Here is a 19,515-nt window from a genome sequence, read left to right as displayed (position 1 = left end):
ACTTTCCCACATCTCGGAGTGTACTTTCTTTTACTAATAAACTTCTGCTGTTCACACTGCACAAATTTCCGTGGTTGAAGTCTTTCCTTCAAGAAGACCAGGGCTGAGGTTTTCAACGCCATTTTCTGGTAGCAGCCAGACATATAATTTGTTTTCTACGGTGCAAACAACATTCTAAATAAGCTTGGTTGTTAAATTTCTGCAATTTATTTATAGAAAATAAATTTGTAAATACCACTGATCTTTCTGTTGACATATAAACACTTAATAGTGTATGCCTTTCATCATTTAGAAATAGTCTCATCATTTAGAAATATTTATTTTTAATTTTATTTGATCTATAACTATAATGGCTATTAAAACTTTGTATTTTAAGCTTTTTATTATGAATTATTATGTGTACAGGTAAAAAGTTTCAAACTCTATAATTGAGCAAAATTAAAGTCATTTGACGCTCTCACCACAAGGAAACTACTATCTACTTTTTTATGTGTTATGTATCCTTCTGAAGACTGTCAATTCATAGATATGTGAAAGGAACCAAACTTTTGCCACCCTGAAGCTGCTTTTTGTAATACTGACTTTAAGCTGTTTACTAAGAAAGAAGCCTCAAAAAGAACTTTTGACCCTCCTCTCCTTTCCTGCCCAAGAGATTCAGACAGAAACCTGCTTCAAAAGGACATCTTAGAATGCTGCCTTAACCTAATCTGAATTAAGTATGGACAACAGGCAGGCATCTATTAGCTAAATACTTTGTGTCCCATTGTTTCTGAGTTGCCCAGACAGAATTTGCCTGCCCTCTAAGTTCTCCTCTTCCTCAATACCTACAAATTGCCTATTCTGACTCCTGAAATCTAATGCCCCCCCTTTTCTCCTTTGTCCAAAAATGTATAATATACCCAATGTTGCCTCACTGTCTTTGGAATTTTCTTGCTTAATTGAATTCTCCATAAGCATATATTAAACATTTGATCTTCTCCTGTCAATGTCTCTGTTAATTTGATAAGCCCAGCTAGAAAAACTCAGAAGCTGGAGGAAAAATATTTTATTTTTTTTAGCTCCCACATATACATTTATGTGTATGTATATTTTTTACACAAAGAGGATAACATTATAGCCACCATAATTTCCATTCTTATATAACCATATATTTTGGACTGCTTTCTTTATCAACAAATACATATCTATTTTACTTATTTAAAGAGTAGTACAATATTATGTTAAGAAACCTGTTCACTATCGATGAATACTTTGGTTGTATATTATTTTGTAAAATATGTTTTTGCTATTACAAATCATATTGCAATAAACTTTCTTGTAATATATATTGAACATGTGTAACTGTAACTATGAGATAAATTTCAAAGCCAAACCTCGATCGTATTAACTTTTAATGATGTTGAGTATAGTACAGAGTACTATATAAAGAAAAGTATTCTGTAATTATATTATCCTCTCTGGTTCATTAATGTTTCTCTAAGCATCCAACACTTAATCATGATGAAGATAATAAAAAAAAATCTGTATCTTAGAAAACTATGAATGAAAATCCTAGCAAAATATAGAGTTACTTCATTAAAAATTAAACTAGCAACTGATTAACCTGTAATTAAAATCTTTTATGTGGAATTAGTCTTTATTTTTTTTTTTTATTTTTTTTTTTTGTAGAACTAAGGCAAAGGAAAGAAAAAAAACAATAATCAGGAGGGACATTCTTCACTGATTTATGCAAAAGAATGTGTATGTGAACTGTGAGAGAACTGTTATAAAAAGGTACCATGATTCTGTTTTTTGGTGCTTTGTTTCTGCTTTGTTGTTGTAGTTGTTCCTTTGGTAAGACTCTGTACTTCAATTAAGGTTCCCAGCAGTGATGCAGAGTAACAGTATTTCAAATTCCAACCACTGCTTAATCAAAATGTCACTTTAGATTGTCACTGGTTATACTTCACAAAGCTCAGGGTTACCTCAATTAAAAATGATTCTTTACAGCACTTTGCAGATTCTGTGCAGACTCATACAATGAGTGCTCTACTCAGGCTGAAAAAGACAGGAAAGGGAGTACAATCTTTATATCTCTTAACATATTCTATTTTTGCTGATAACCTTCCAGCTCATTGTTTTTCCCCTCTGTAGAATTATCTGAAGAAGTTGCAAATGATAGTTCATTACAATTTATCCTCCTTGTTCATGATTATGAACAATCTATTTTTGATTTTAATTAAATAATAGCTATGCTACTTACACAAAAGAACTAACTGCAGGAAAACTAATTAGTCATTCAAACTTCAGTCCATATTGACTGATTAAAAGTTCAATGTCTGGAACTATACTTAAAAGACTAAACATTATAAAGTATGCTTAGATAGTAAAATACATGATTTGTGTGCTACTCATGGTGAAGTAAGGGATAGAAGTTATTTCAAACTGGATAGCGGAAGCTTAAGATAATTTGACATCAAAATACTTTATGCATGTAGTGTCTAGGAACCATTTCCTTCTTGGTAATTTAGGAACTTATTGTTGTCTATGTAATTGTTAACCTACTTATATGACACTAGAGGAAATGGGAACGTTCTCTAACCACAGTGCATTATTTTCTTCACAAGCTGCCACCAACATCCTCCCAGTGAAGAACGCAGTTGTGATTTCACCGTAATTAGTAAATTTTATAAGAACCTGGAAGAGTAGAGGGAAAATTATTGTTCTTCTCCTACCACAGGAAGCACTCATTATCAAAGTAAAATATTAAATTTCATTTAAGCTGTGTAGGCTTTTTAATTTCACATAGAGAATAGGAGAGTGGCTTTTCATGGAAAATAATTCTGAAAGAAAGGAAAAGAGGGAAGGATAAAGGCGGAAAAGAGGACAAGAGGAAGGAAGAGGTATGTAAACCAAATAGTTATTTGATTCCTTCTAACCAAGTTACAACATTGCAGATGTTAACAGAACACAAGTCAAAACAAACAAGGGCTTAAAAGAACCTGTCATGCGGGGCGGCCTGCGGGGTCTCTGCTCCCGCTCCCCACATAAGAACACAGGATATGATGAGGCCAAAAAGGAACACCCAGGGAGCCATAGATAGGGGAGGCATACTACTATATTCTCGCTGGCGGCACTGCAGTCTCACTGGAGGCTGGATCCACACTGTCCTCAACCCGTCATCCTAACTGCAATCCGCGCTTGCCAGCTCAGCCACCATCTTCTCGCCAGCCCCCAATTTTGCTAGCGTAACCACAGCAGTTATATTAGTGGCCAATGGCTCACTGTTTACAGCTGACGGCCAACTAGCCACAGCTGATGGCCATCCAATCACAGTTGATGGCCATTTACTACCTAAGTCAGCACCTTTCTATGTGAGGCTGAGAGCCTGGAAACTGCTATCTGGGGCTCTGTCCTCCAAAGAACCAGTTAAAGGACCTTTGCTCAGAGTATCAGGAAGCAGTTCCCCTCCCTTCATATTATGTGATAATATGAAGCTACCATGATTCCCCCTTCCAAATCTGAGAACGGAATTAATAGAAAGAAAATAGAACCGAAAGTTGAGCCCAGTCGTTTCAATTATTTCAACCCTGAATCAAGCTTTACCTGAAGATAACCCTGCTTTGTGCTATTGATTGTATGAACGAAAAAATTCCTTTGTGCTTGAGCCAACTGGGATTGGATTTTCCACTTACAGCTAAATGAATCCTAAATGACACAAACCTGTTTTCCTTAATTCAAGGTGTTGAAACCAAAAATCTTAGACAATAGAATGCTGATTATATAACCTGAACTCTAACAAGCTTAGGACCATCACATCATTTCATGTCTCACTCTTTTAAACATTATTCAACTGCAGGTCTCAACCTCTCCTTGGACTGCTATACATATAGCCAATGTATGATTTCAACTTACAATTAAAAATCACATCTTTAAATTGTTATTGATAGTAACAATTCAGTAAGAATAAGTACTGACTCCCTTTAAACTCAGCTTACTCACATGAATTCTCTCCATCCAAGAAGCACCGCATCCCACAAAACAGATTACTTCATCCAGGAAAATTCTGTACTATGCACTTTTAATCAGTTTGAAAGAGTTGATATTCCCCATCCCCAGTATGGATAGTATTTTATAGAGGGAATATGTGAACAGGCAGGATAGAGAAAATCTTCAGAATGACATTAAAACATTACATTGTTTTTCAAGGGATTTTTTATATATATACGTATTTCAAAAATGGTGATTTTTTTTTCTTTTCCATGGATCCCCAAATGTTCATTTATTAACATTATAATGTAAACACAATATACAGGAAATGACTATAGAAAAGGAAACTGGTTTCTTTCTGTTACTTATAAACATACACTTTACTGCTGTATAGCCCCATTCCAAAACCAATATTTATTGATTAATATACATATGAACACCCAAACACCTCCTGAGTGTACACTTTATACCAAGCATGATTTCACTGAACTTCCCTATTTTCCTTTAAAATTGCCATTGAATCTGCTTCCTTCCTTTAATATAGAGACTTTAGAGATGATTATTTTTTCTATATTTTTCATTGTAATTCTATAGATATCACCTGAAATTGAAGAAATGATTTCCCCCAACATCACTGGAAAAATTTGGTCAATAATTACACATATTGATTTGTCCATTTATTTTTACCTCAATAAAACAAGAAGTGCTACAGTTATATACTCATATAGTTACTTAAATAAATACTTTAATTTTCAATTAAAAAATATTCAAAGATGTACTAGAACTATTGAAGAGAGTACCATGAATTTTTTAAAAAACAGTTATTGGTACAAATTAACCTAAAGAACTATAAAAATCAACTCTCCCAAACAAAAGAAAGTTGTTCATTTTCTGCAGAATTTGACGTGCATGAACGTAATATGAAAAGCAGATTTGCCACAAAGCTAATGTTGCACACACAGGCCCCTTTCAAGACACCTTACATAACTTTTGTGTTTGTAAATTTGTATTATTTTTCTTCAAAAGCCCTACCAAACTGTATAATTTTAAAACTCAAACATCCTAGATTGGTCCTCCCTATTAGATAACTCATAAAATAATTATCTCAAGTTTTCCTAATCATGTTCTAAAGGCCACCCATTATTTGAGATGTTTCTTTTAAAACATTATTCCAGTTAGTTTAACAATAGTTATACTAGCTTTGTATAAAAGCTTGGTTTTTTTGGTTATTAATTTCTTTAAAAACTTCTACATTCATTGGTAAAGAAAAGTATTGCCCTGTCAGTGTTTTAGAAGAGTCATTCAATCTCGGGGCCTCGGCACAGTAAAGTAGAAAGAGATTTGCAAGCTAACAATCTACTCAGGTCAAATATTATCTTCCAATATATAAAATACAAGGACATGTATTTTGCTAGTTTGAACATTCTATTATTTGCCGGTCACTGTGGGAAGTGCTGGGAAAGATGATTTCACTTATTCCTCACAAGAGGCCATTGGGACATCAACATTAGCTCCTATTTTCAGATGAGGAAATTGATGCATATCATGCTAAGAAAATAATTTTAATGTATATTGTAGCATGTAGGAGATGGAATATGTGGTTATTATAGAATTCACTAGTAGAAATTTCAAATGATTAGCACAATACACATTGCCTAACTTATATTAAACTCTAAATTCACAGTAGGAATAGACAGCTAACAAAGGTAAATAAAATATTTCATTTTCAATATATTTCAGGGAGACTGTCAAATCCATAACAAAACACCTTTGTGGAAAATATTTAGATGAATGTGATATGCATTACCATGCACCCTCTCACATATGTATCCCTCTACTAAAAGTAAAAACAAAAAAACAAAAACAAACAAAAAACGAATTTGATTGTATTTTAGAATTATGCATTTTTGTAAATAAATTAATAAATAATGGTTCCCTTGAGCACTTTTCCTAGTATAGAAGGATCAGAGAATTCTGTAAATCTTACAATTGGCTGGAACTTAGAGATCATGCTGTGTATCATTAAGACATTTACATTCTAATTTACAAAAGTTAGAAAACCATTTTAATTGTACAGTTCCATGGCCTATATCCTGTACCTTATTTTACCTGTACCAGTATGCCAAATTCCTGTAACTTGATACATAAATAAGAACATTATTAAATAAAATGAGGTGTGTATGAAGTCCCAGAATAAAGTAACTGTGTAATCTAGATTTAATTTACAGAAGAAATAAATAGGAAATATAAATCACTGAAACATAATTAGAAAGTAAAATAAAATCTTGGAGAAATGAGAAAATGTCACTCTAAACTAAACCCAGCCCAAACGCAACTTGGAGAAACAAAGACAAATTTTTCTTTGGGCTGTAGGTGAATAGCATGATCCCTGGCGTAAGAGGACAACCCTTTTAGGGACACTTCTCGAATGCAATGATAAGTGGGTACAGAAAAAAACAGACAAATTTTTTCTGGAAGGGCAGGAGTGGAGGACACATGGTTTCCGGAGGATTCAGCTTGTAACTTCTGCCAAACCTATTGTTCAAAGTAAGTCACAAGCCAGTCCAGATTCAAGGAGAAGGGAAACAGATAGATACTCTTGGTGGGAAGACATGCAATAACACTGTGGCCATTCTGAATTCACTAAAGGAGGTAAGAAAGTAAATAGCAGATGGTAATACATCACATGGCTTCATCCAGAAATGGTTCTGCCAAATACATATCTAGAATTAACCATCACATTTTGGTGGATTATCAGGCCCGTGTCATTAAAACAACAGCATAGAAATGTAGATTCAAGGTGAGAAAATGAGGTTGTCATTTGCCTTTTTTTCTGGTCCTGTCACAAAGGGAGGAGTTAACAGGGTGGGGGTGGGGGTGCAGGGAATAAGAGGTGAGTGGAATGTAGAGCACAATTAGACAAATGTAAATGTCTTAATGATACACAGCGTGATCTCTAAGTTCCATCCAATTGTAAGATTTACAGAATTCACTGATCCTTCTATACTAGGAAACGTGCTCAAGGGAACCATTATTCATTAATTTTTTTAAGACATATCGGTCAGTTTACAATGGCCTACAAATCCCTTTTGCAGATGAGAATTGGTAATTAGAGTAAATCACCCAGCATCACATAATCTAGACTAGCAACAACAACAATAACAAAAAAAGTATATACTTATATTCCAGACTCAGGATTAAACACTTCCTTCTCAAATCCACTAACGGATAACCATAAAGTCTTTCATAAACTTCCAGATATAAAACCTGTCAATTCGTAGAGTACCATAAAGACAAAAGAAGTTAAGAATGAGATACATATTCAGAGGATGGCCATCATCCCTGAAGGCGGTTAAAAATACATGTATGTAATAATCAACAAAACACAACTATAAGGGGTAGGAAAAAAAGGGAAATCTCTTAAGTATAATAGATATAGCAATTTCTTTAGAATCAGAAACATTCAGATTTGAATTCTAGCCCCATCATCTAGTAGTCACATAATCATAAGCAAGTAAAGTAACCGCCCTCAGCCATAGGATAAGCTGTAGGGTTATCCTATGAATTAGAGGAAAGTGAAAAACAACAGTTCCTGACACAGAGTACATTCTCAGAAAAGGAAGATGACACTGCTACTGATAATCATCATCATCTATTAATATGACCCAAGATATATGTATTAGCAATTCCTAGTACTTTCCATATAAAGTACTGGAGGAAAACTCATGTGCTTTCCTCAGTGGAGGATGTCTTAGAATTTTGTTCATCCTCAGACTTTTACTTTACAGAGATTTCTAACAATCTTGTTATTTTGCTGATAAGTTGATAGGAATCAGTGAGTTAAAAAAGGAAAATAGGCCCACTAAAAAAAAAAAAGTTAGCTATAAGAGAGCAAAGAAAAAAATCATACATAGAAGACAGAAGAGAAAGAAAAGTTGGAGAAATTTTAGTTTCAGTACAAACTGCCTTGAACACGTCGTGGATTGGTCCCTAAGAGTGTCATGCAATCACTAACATACAGGGAAGACCTGAAGTCTTTAAGGAAAGGTTAACTGTATTTAGAATTGGTGTATAAATTTTAATATGTAGCACTTACATTAAAAGTAAACCTTCTAAAAATCATTTTAAACTTGATGCCCAGAAAGAATACCATTTCAAGATGATGAAGAATGTCAATAACCAAAAGACTCATTCTGCAAGGACACCAGATAAAGGGAGTTTTACTGACATTTCCTTCTGTATGCAAATTATGTTTCCCCTTGTTAGAAATTAAGTAATCTCAGATAGAAGCTGGAGAAACTGCTAGGAGTGTTATAGATAGTTTTATTCAAAAAAACGGAGGCGGCCACTCAAATTAACTGAATAAATATTCTAGAAATCAATATCATCTAGGTTTAAGAGTAAATTAAAAGGCAAAGATGTGAAAATGTCATCAAGACTGACTCAGGCCTAGGGTTGCATCTCTGAAAGAATATTTGTTCCTCACTCTCGACTTCTGCTTCCTCAGAGTGGCATCTATGCCATTTCAGCATTTGTGTCTCAAAGGAGAAATGGTGAGGAGAGTATCTAAGCAAGTATTAAATGCTGAATAAATGTTTGTATAAGGGATCCAAAAACAGGCCTCGAGTCATTCTTGTCTAGATCAGAGCCCATGAGGCAGCTAACACATCACCTTCGGGTGAAGTAAAATCTACTAAACTTACCTTGCCCTATTTCATTGTTTTTTATATTTATTATTAACAACATCATTACAAGTTATACGTTACTTTTCTCTCAATATTTAGTGGAAAAGATTTAAGTAACTGCATTATTATGAACAAATCATACGATGTCCATGTTGAGAAACTCAGGTGTGCACTTCAAGAAGGAATATATCTGCTGAGATGGATTCCCACGATCAACCATGGGCCCAAATTGTATGAATAATAAGAGTCTAGTGGCCAATTGCTGAAAGGGCTTCTCACGTACTCTGTACACAGGAAGAACCTCAGTCTAAACTCTCAGCCCCTGGCTTCTTTACTCCCTGTGAGTCAACCACTTCAGGGAAAACCTGGTTTCATCTTTTCATCATTGGACTGAGACCTGCCCCATCCAATCAGAACTGCATAATTTGGATATGTCATTTACACAAAACGAATCTAATCAATAACCTGGGTGGAAATTTTGCTATGAAAGACCACCTCCCCTTTGTCTTAGTGAAACACAATTTAAGTTGCTTCCTGAATCTCTGTCTCCTGGGCGCAAGATCCTTTTTTGCTCAAATAAATGCCTTTTATTCTTTATTACAGCCTAAAACTAATGTTGGCTTATCCTTACTAGGGTTTAGACTCAGAATGGCAAATATTTCTCTCTTGTGACCAAACTTGGATTGACGATTTGTAGCATCTCAGAGATATGTTAAGGACTCTAATGCCTTGCCCAACCTCAAGAGGAAAAAAAGGCACTGATCAAACAGTAATATCTGACATGAGTGCAGGATGGAGAGTTACAGCATGTACCTGCTTTCTGTGTTCCAAAAGCAAGGAAATAATGGCACTGCTCAACAACCCACATGGTTTGTTGGTGTTGGTAGCGCACATCAATGAAAAGTGACACAAACAAACACCCATCTAGAAGACAGAGATAGTGAACACTTATGAGAGTTAACATTTACTAAGTATGAAAGGTAAAGGGGCTTGAAATCATGACATTGCCCAAACCAGTGTAGGTCCAGAATTATGTTTAATCATAACCAGAGCAATCATGAATTGGGGATCCCAAGTAACTCAGTTTAAATATTTGAGGTACTGTCACTGGAATTAAGACTTATTGTGTGTCCTTCCTTAAATATTAAAATTAATTAGAAGCCACAGGCTGCCAGATTTTTGGCTAAATCCCAAAAAGTAATTTTATGATATGCCTATTCAAAACTGGAATAATTTACTTCAGGTGGAGCGATTTCAGAATCACTGCTTCATCAAGATGACCAATTGGCTTTAGAGAAATTTTAAAATAGAATAGATGTCAGAATAATACAACAGTTTAACAATGTCAGACCCATGGGTGTTAAAATGAATTTAAATTTGAATGTCTTGGGTAAGTCATGCACTCTCCAGTGTACCAGAGATCCTAGCCCACATTTCTTAAATCCAGCCAGATTTCCTGCTTTACATCACCTGCTTGGTGTCTGAAGACACACAGTCTGGTGTGGATGAGCTTTAGCATTCCTTGGTACCCTGAGATACAATGACCCTCCAAAGGATAGGCCTTGAAGACATCCAATTAGCACCTTTTTCAGTTTCTTCCTTTACCCTCAGGATAGCTAATGATGAGATGATAATGATGATGGCAACCATGATGGTATCAGCTAAGCATTGTTTTTGTTTGTTTGTTTTGTTGTTTTTCTTTTTCCATTATTAGCTCCATTTCATAGATGAGGACACTAAGACTCAGAGAGGTTATAAGACTTGTTCCAGGCTACACAGGCCTGAGACACAGGTTTGTGAAATCTTCAAGTTTGTACTTCTAACCACTGCAAAAATCGACTTCCACAAAACACAGTTACAATTCCCTCGTTCCCTCTCTCACACCTACTACAAAGCATAAAATAACAAAACAGAAAAAAAAGATCAGTGAGATATATCAGTTACCTTCAAGCTTATGCATCTGTTTCTATCTTTCACATTACCAAGAAAACAAGTTCCTTGAGGTCAGGATCCAATGTCTACTTATATGTTGTCCAAGTGCCTAACATTTGAACAGTCAATACATGGCAAATATCATACATAATTCCTACAAATAACCCCAATTTTATGGTGTCAGGGTAGGCATATTGTTATTAAATGAGGCATTTCAAACTAAAGTATCTGTGAACATCAGTGATACGATCTCTCTCCATGTAGCACAAAGCATATAGACTACTCAGTGCAGTGTTCAGTGCTGTCATATAAATCACACACGTTTTAATGTTGCTATACAAATGCCTTAGTACTAATAAAACAAGTGCACATAAATCATTCCATAATCCAATTTTTATACCATGGGAAATAATAACAAAGACAGTTGATTTCTAAGAAAGAGGCCACAGCCTGTACTTCCAAAGAAGATAAGAGAAAGTTAGTTCTCATGGTTACAGAGTTGATATGTTCCCATTAGTAAATCACTTTAATGCAAATACCCTATAACTTTGGAAGTGACGCTACTAAGATTCATGATAAACCTACTTCTAGACAGGAAATGAGAAGTCAACATGGGGAATGGCATCCAGAGAATAACTGGTGCATGTCCTTTAGGGCTCTTTAGCATTTCCTCAAAAGAACTACAAGAGGCAAAGTGAAAATACAGTAATATAAACAACACTGCTTTGTCTTCTATCCCTGCTAAATGTATTGATCTAATTAGTGATTTCTTTCATTGTTTTTTCTAGGAATTAAGAAACTGTTCCCAGAATTGGGAAAAAGGATGTTATAACTTGATCTTATTATTTATTTTCTAGAGCCTTTTTTTGTTGTAAAATCTAAAATAAATTCAATATTCAACGACAATTCTACAATTGTTCTTCACAAGGATTATAATAATACCAATTTCAAAATATTTCACTGGGAGGTTTCTTAATATAATAAATTACATGTATGCTCCCATAAGGAAATGAAGGACATAAGACTTAAGATTTAGCAGATTTCTTCCATAAAAAGGAAATATTTTCTAGGAAGACCCAAATTGGTCAGTTGGCATTTTCCTCCAAAGTAACCAAGTTTGTAACTTAACCAACATAGACTATCAAAGCCAATTTCCAAGAGAACTTACAAATGTAGTTTGCAGTTTAAATAATAAAGCCTTTTCATGTAGTTTACTTTGCATCAGTGAAATGATAGTGCATTTATGTAACCATGTAATTCCATTGTAATATTCTATCACTTGCTAACCACCTTCATAATTAGTGTTAAATTATTTCATAGTTCAGTAAATAGCATTCTGTCAGAACAGTATCTATCAGAATACTATGATGTAAATGCTTAAAAATAGCATTAACGATCTCTGAGTTAAAGTCTCATGTTTCTATCTCTTGCTATATATGAAACTGGAGTTTTCATAATAACACAAAATTTATATTGATATAGCATAATAAAAATGGTTCACCTCTAACCAGAATAGTTTCAATACTTATAAACGTAATGCTTCTTAATTTCACCATGCACATACCATGTAATGGACAAATTATACTGCCTTAGGTTTTAAATCATCCTCAATGATTGAAGGCTGCCACGGGAATAAAAATGTGGGCTGTGGAAATATAATGAGTAGTCTCACTCTCAAGATTTACTGAACAAGGCAAAACTATGTACATGTGTCAGTGGAATGATTTAGCAAAATTCTCTATTAGTCACATATCCTACAGGGTCACAATCACATCTATCTAAAGGCCTAAAGTTATATCTTTATACTTAAATGAAACAGAATATATTATATTACACACAAAACTCTGAAGATAATGCCAGTATATTACATTTCTGAGTAAAGAGAAAATAAAGATCACTGGAATTAGTTAATAGATTACCCAGTTAAGCCTTTACAAAGTGTCAAGTGGCTTTCTTCCTCCAACCTCAAAATTGACAAAAAATACATATTAGAAATATGTGTTGTAAATGTTTCATAAAATAACTGAGTAGTTATTATGTAGAACTATTATGTAGTAGTTTTATGTAGAGGCAGGAACATTGTTAAATATCTGCAAGCATCTCATCCCAACCACTAACAACACAGCAATAGTATCAGCAGAAAGCCAGATCCTAATTTCACCAGCTAGAAAACTCAGCAAAACTATCAAGCCAAAAGTGATTCAAGCAGCCAGAGGAAACAGAACACGGGTTTAAATGGACAAAGGGAACTGATAAGTCATTACTGAAAAGATAAAAGGCAGATACAACATATGATGGTCATTTAACAACAATGCCTTAAGCGGACACTGCTTTAACACCAAGATTAATAATACATTTCATGACAGAGACAAAAATAATGGAAGAGGGGATGGGGGGGGGGGGCAATTTTCCCTCAAGTGACCACAGCTGTTGCTATCCCCGCTTAAAAAAGGGAAAGAAAATCACCTCTGGATGGTATGTCAGAGATATATCGTGATGAACCCCTCCCAAAACATACAAGTACAAGAATCTCATATTCCAAAACGAGGGGAGTATATGTGTGTTTGTGTGTCTGTCTATCTATTTATATATACATCACACATTTGAGAGATGAAAAGAGGTGTGTGAAGCACAGAAGATGGGAGTTGTTCAAGGTCATTCGCCTCTTGAAAAGGGAAAGGGGGGAAAATGACAAAAGAAATGGTCTGAGGGACAGGAGTCAAGTGACAACTTTCCACCTGCCTATATGCTCACATCTGTTCCCATGGGTGTCCTGACTTTCTTATTATTCTGTCCCTCTTAATAGTGACCATAAGAGGGCTTACAACGAAGGAAGATTATGCTGGGCAATTTCCTATCAATACCTGACAGTCTTAACCCATTAGTGAGCCAGGCCAGCTCTGTCTAAGCACAATGCTTAATAAGGAGAGTGGACTCAGATCTCCAAATTGGTTTGCACATCTGTCTCCCCAGACAAGGGAGAAGGGAAGGGAGGCAGAAATCCCCACTTTTTTTTAAAAGGAAATTCTATACATGAAAGTCTATGCTAGCAGGTCCTTTTGTTTATGACATTTCACCTAACCTCCTGAGGATGAGAGTATAAAGACAAAACTTAACCTGCAAAAGACTGAATCCTTAGTGAGAAAAGACCAAAAGGACGTGCATCCAGGAAGGAAAAAGGGAAAACATTATTTTCACAAGTACTTACATTCTCCACCAGCATTCCTTCTTTCTTGGGCACTCTCTAAATAGGTATGCATTATTTGCTAAGAAATGTTATGAGTATGATATAGTTTCTGTTGCAAATAATATTCTGAAGAAATCTGGGGGACAAAGAGGTGTCCTTGTGAGATTTTCAGTACACATTCAAATCAGTTTTCTGTCTAGGATTTTCTGAGTGATAGGGGACACACAAAAAATTTACTAAAAGAGAAAATGAAAGAAAGGAAAGGAAAGGAAAGGAAAGGAAAGGAAAGGAAAGGAAAGGAAAGGAAAGGAAAGGAAAGGAAAGGAAACGAAAGGAAAGGAAAGGAAACGAAAGGAAAAGAAAGGAAAGGAAAGTCCTCACCTAATTCTTCCCAAATTCCCAGTTATTTTGAGTTTTTACGCAGGCAGTACCCTTTTCTTTCTGAGTCCTCAGAAGGTAAAGTGGAGACATGCTTTTCTGTTAAAGCCCAGGTATTCTCTCTACATCCTTTCTTGGTTCTCCCTAGACTTGAAGTTACAGAGCAAAGCTATCTTTAGAGTGGCCCCCATCCCCTTCATGTTTACTGGGCATGGGGTGGGGAGGCTGCTGAGGGAGTAGGGGCGTTGGGGTGGGGAGATTGTGAGGTTGGGGGGTATAGTTGCCTTTCCATTTGTATTCCAAGTGGGGGTAAAACAGAAGTATAAATGAGCTGATTAAATCCGGGAGAGCAAGAGAGGAGAGAATAGACAGGTAAAAAAGGAAACCCAGGAAAAACACTTAGTTTCAGGTTTTGAATCCTGAGAAATCATACACTATTTATCAAGGCATTTTTGCAGCACGCTTTCATTCTATGTTCTTGAATATTCATTTATAAGGGTTGCAGGCACAGGACATCACTGCCCTCACTGCATCTCTCTTTACCTCCTCCTCTCCAGGCGGCCACCTCAGCCATGATGCGCCTGCTGTCTGCCAGGGGGCCCACGGAGCTCTCCTGCCCCGCCCCAAGAAAGTGTGAACGCGGGCCTGGCAGCTGCAGTGGAGAAGCCCAACCCCCAACTCCCTGCAAACATGGCCTTGTAGCACCACCAGCCTGTGAGGGCTGCAGCAGCAGCCGAGCCCAGACTCCAGAGGAGCCGGGGTATATCAAGCGAGAGAAGCAAGCTAGTGGCCAGATCATAGTCTGCAAATGCCATCATATGGATATCTATAGAAACGCAGCAACAAGAAGAACAGCGGACAGCGCCCCTACACTTTCTAAGCCACTTCAGCAAAGAGAGACCCTGGGAGCAGGCCCAGTCAGTGTCTCTTGGAGCAGGGCACCTTGTGCTGGGCCAAGTGAAATCTTCTGTTGGGGGAAGCCAGCCGGCAGCTCTGGAAGGCGGGAGACAAACGAGCACTCCTTAGCTGAATTATTCAGACCACCTTCACTATGGAATAAAACATTGATGAGACTACTTTGGAAGTGCTTTATCTTGTTAATCCTAATGCCCTCAAGAAGAGAGTGAAATTTTCTGTAGGTGACATAGAGGTGTTGGGAAAAGGAAATGAAAAATAAGGTGCAAGGGTAAGGGGCTTTGGAAGTTCATGAAATTTGTTCTGCCTCAACCTGCCATGGGAATCTCCATTTTAACATATCAGACCCAATATGTTAATTAGGAAGTCACAAATCCACTGGCAAGAATTTTCAGACTATATATTATACAAACAAGCACAAACCCCCCAAAAAGAAAATCACTACACACAAGCCCCTCTCCACAAATGAGACACTACATCTGGGGATAGTAGTGGGGTGGTTGTTATGGTTTAAGCCTAGCTCCTCCAGATATAAAAATGATTTATTTCATAGATCTATTTTCTACATAAAAGCAAACCCTCATAGCTAAATATCCTATCTCAACATACACCGGAGACAATGAATTCCCTTCCATACAAAGCAAGTAACAAGAAAACTCCATTTGGGATTAAAGTCTCCAGATGTGTAATTTACAACTACTAAAGGAACTGGAAAGCTTGTCCACAAGAAGGAAGGGAAAACAACCTGGCACCAGAGGTAGAGAAGGGTCAAAAATGATCCTTGCCTGAAATGATGGGTGGAAACCAAACACCCTCTCGCAGTCCAGAGTCTGGGGAGGGCTGGATACCAAAGGTCCGTGGCAACCATAGTCTGAAGGAAATACGGGATTTTAATCTCTGGTATCTTCGGACAGGTTCAACACGCCCAGCTTTCCAAAATAATCAGTTAGGGTGGAGCCTATCCATATTCCCTTAGCTTTCACTGCTAGATTAAGTGCCCAAGTATAGATTTATATTCCACCTCCTATATATTATATTACAACATCACGGAACGCCCTTGGATACCGAGCTCTTCCTAATGATTTGCAAAACATTAATAAGTAAAGTAGCCTGCAATGCAGATAAAACACTAGAAACAAGATCAAACGGAAACTGGGTGAGGCGGGTAGTCGTTTGCTTGTTACCTGGTGCCTCTAGAGGAAAAGACGATCGTAGGAAGACTTTCTGCCCGCAGGTACAATCCCGGCAAGGTGGCTCCAGGTGGCTTTCACAGTCGTACGTGGGTCTCGTTCCTCACTTGGCTGCCCTTTGCCATAGCTCAGCACCTGCATCCTAGGGAGTCCGAGAGGCGTCTCCTGCCACTGCTGCCGCTGCCCGCAGGTCGCGCTGGGTGGGGAATCCACCGCGATCTCCCCATGAAACCCGCGTTTCTGCGCCCGGGAAGCGGGCAGAGGCAGGGCAACCGCGCACGCACACACAGACACACTCAAAAACACACTCACACTCTCGCACCCAGGCGCGCGCGCACTCGTATTCACCCTTGCACACGCACACCCAGCACAGCACAGGGAGAGAGAAAAAAGGAGGGTACCGGTCCTTCTCACAATCGGTTTCGATGCCCACCGGACCACAGGCAGCAAAGAGAGTGGTCTGGCATAGACCGCTGATCACGTTTCCTTCAAGTTCTCCTCCAACCCAAATCCACATAATTCAAGAGCTGGTGACATGTTGGCGGAGAATAGAGAGCAGGGAAAGGGCCGAGGAGGAGTCGGGGATTTTGTTAAGCAGTTTTAAAAGCAATCCTTGTTGCCTTGCTTGTGCAGAAACCAGAACCAGCTCGAAAGGCTGAACTTTTGGCTTTAAATGATGTGAACCGAAACATGAATATCCTTCTGGACAAGACAGGAAGGTCTGGATGCACAGGAAGAAGACGGCTGCAGGACCCTCTGGTGACCTTGTGATGTACCTAAAAGCAGGTTAATACTGGCGCTTTCCAAGCCTCTGGGTAAAGCAGTCCACATACATGTGTCCACAGCCAGGCAGCCGCTCCGAATCCAGCGGAGAAAATCGGTCTGAGCGTCCTCCGCCCTTTTCCAGGACCCGGGCACCGAGAGGCACCGCCGAGTTAACACATTTGCTTTTGGGCAGTTGGATAAAAGACAGTCAAATACATCAGATAGGCGCGCGCGCACACACACGCGCACGCACACACACACACAGCTAGTTGTAGAGCGGCTTACAAAAAATAAACGCCAAGATGACTTCAAAAGGTAGAAAAGATCCAGAATCCTTCCAGAAAACGGAAGGGCCAACAGGAAGGTTATGAAAATCTTCCCAGGTCTTTCATTATTCCTCTCTTGTGAGTGAGTGAGTGTGTGTGTGTGTGTGCGTGTGTGTGTTTCCAGAAGGTTTCGTTTGTCTGCCCCACCCCCGTCCAGTTGCGCTTTTTTCTCCTGATATAAACCGACTGTGCAAAATGGATTGTGTGTGTGGGTTGTGCTCACAGCCCAGAGCTCCACAAAGTCAAGAATCCTAAGGGAGCAGCCAGCTACGAAGCCCTTCACATCTTCGAGAAGGGAAAACACGCGCAAACACACGCACACACGCGCGCACACACACACACACATACACTGAGCCCTCGATTCGGACCGCTCTGCACAAGCTCACCGCCTCCCTGCGCGCCGCTGCACACAGCGCCCCGCCTGCTGCCCGCGGCGCCCGGCAAGTTCGCGGCTCAGGCTCAGGGCTGGTAGCCTAGATCCTGGACTGCGGCCGCGGCCGAGGTGGGCCAGGATCCCCCGCTCCCCGCGGCGGCGTGTTCCGGCAACAGCAGCCGCCCAGCCCGGAGGACCTGCGCCCCGCGCTGCAGCATGGAGGCGGCGGCGGCGGCGGCGGGCGCGCGGCCGTCGGCCCGGCCCTCACCGCAGTGACGGGAGCTGCTGCACCGCCCAGGCTCGGAGAGTCAGGCGGGACTCCGCCAGGGCCCCGCGCAGTTCTCCAGTTTAGCTCCTCCGAGCCGGCTGTGTTTGGACAGATTTACCCCAGGCTCTCGTAGAGGGCCCGCGCGACGCCGGCAAATCCCTAAACTGGGAGGCGCGGGGGCGTTGCAGGCAGGGGGAGGGGAGAAGGCGGAAAACCTAGGAGACAGAGAGGAACTTGCAGGGGGGTCCCCAGCCTCTTGTGAAGGGTGGATTTGCTAACCGCCCACTACCCCACAGTTACAGGATAAAGAAGTGCCACCCGGTCAGCCTGTGACTGCTAACGGCGGTGGGAGAAGTCATTATCTATATAACCCGCTGGAAAAATTTTGAGACCGAGGGCTGCTAACTTGGGATCTTAAGACTGGCTTCCAGTGTTTCCTTAGTAGTAGGTGGTAGGTTTGCTTACAAATCAGATGGAAGTGGAAGCTAAAAACACATTTACATGTGAAAAATCAATTGAGCTCAGCATCAGATATCATGAATGCTGCAGTTGGTCACATCTTAGTATATCAAGGGCAGAAAACAAGCCCAGTAGTCGTCATTAGCCAGGCCTGGCCACTAAGGTCACTGGGACAGAGAACAGGTCTGAAACCTGAAAGAGAAGTGGAATGGGTAGACGGCTACACAGGGCCCCGCCCTTGGATTCTCTCGAGTCTCTATAACAACTCTCAGAGCTTCTCTCCTTGACCCCACCCCCACTCCCCCAAGCCGGGAAAGGGCTTCCTCCCGGGAACCCCCGAGTGAATCACGCCGTTCCTCTCTGCAGGAGCCAGGAAACCCTTTCACCAGCACGTGGTCTTCGGCCCCAGTGAGCATCTCCCCTCTCAGCTCCCATCCGGCTGGCCCTGACACCAATCTGAATCGAAGAGAATGGAAGAGTTGGAGGTTGCCGGGGAAAGCTGGCTAATAAGGCCTTCTTCCTGGCCGATTTTGCAAAGTCAAACGCTAGTGGTCTCCTTGGACAGGGCGCTCTCGCATTTGCTACCAATAGAGCTCTCCCGGGCGTTAGCGTTGCCTGCGAGTACACACACATGCTCATATCGAGCACACACACGCACGGGCTCATCCAAGTGCGTACACGTGCACCCACCTAACCAGGACCCACACGGCCGCCTCTTTCGGGAAGGAACCCGAGGGGTGGAGTGCTTGAGGTGGAAACTGCTCTCCTGACCTCCTTCCTCTCCTCTGGTCCCACTCTACACTCGCCGGGCTCTGTGTCCAATCCCGGGTTTAGGAATCACCGCAACCCTTCCGGCCGCTTTGTTCCGCAGGAGCGCGGCTCTGGAGCTTCAATTCCCGCCGCGCCTCCTCGCTCCAAGTCGGCGGACTGCTCGGGTCCGGGGCTCTGCGGGGAGCCCTGCGGCGCCCGGACGGCGCCGGCTGATCGAGTTCGAGAGCTGGAGGGTCAAACTCGCGCAGTAGGGGGACTGTGCGACGATACCTCACAAAAATAAAGCAAAGGGACACC

At 39.9% G+C, this 19,515-nt stretch overlaps 1 protein-coding gene across 3 annotated transcripts in view; it reads right to left on the bottom strand.

Annotated features, from left to right (window-relative positions):
• Positions 1–18,716, bottom strand: part of LRFN5 (leucine rich repeat and fibronectin type III domain containing 5) — a 266,786-nt gene extending 248,070 nt beyond the window's left edge. Inside the window, exons 1-2 of one of the 3 annotated variants that reach the window (XM_019752187.2) lie at positions 16,658–18,713; positions 16,251–16,398 (exon numbers count right to left, since the gene is read on the bottom strand). The gene's annotated coding sequence lies outside the window, so the exon portion shown is untranslated. Of the gene's footprint in view, positions 1–16,250 lie in introns of all 3 variants that reach the window. The other 2 variants (XR_002139234.2, XM_019752190.2) reach the window with 2 other exon arrangements.
• Between the last annotated feature and the right edge of the window lie 799 nt (positions 18,717–19,515).

The sequence above is a fragment of the Rhinolophus sinicus genome, linkage group LG03, assembly GCF_036562045.2.
Source record: "Rhinolophus sinicus isolate RSC01 linkage group LG03, ASM3656204v1, whole genome shotgun sequence".
In the NCBI taxonomy this organism is placed as follows: Eukaryota; Metazoa; Chordata; class Mammalia; order Chiroptera; family Rhinolophidae; genus Rhinolophus; species Rhinolophus sinicus.
Note: the sequence above shows the minus strand (reverse complement) of the source record. Positions and strands in the feature narration are given on the sequence as shown.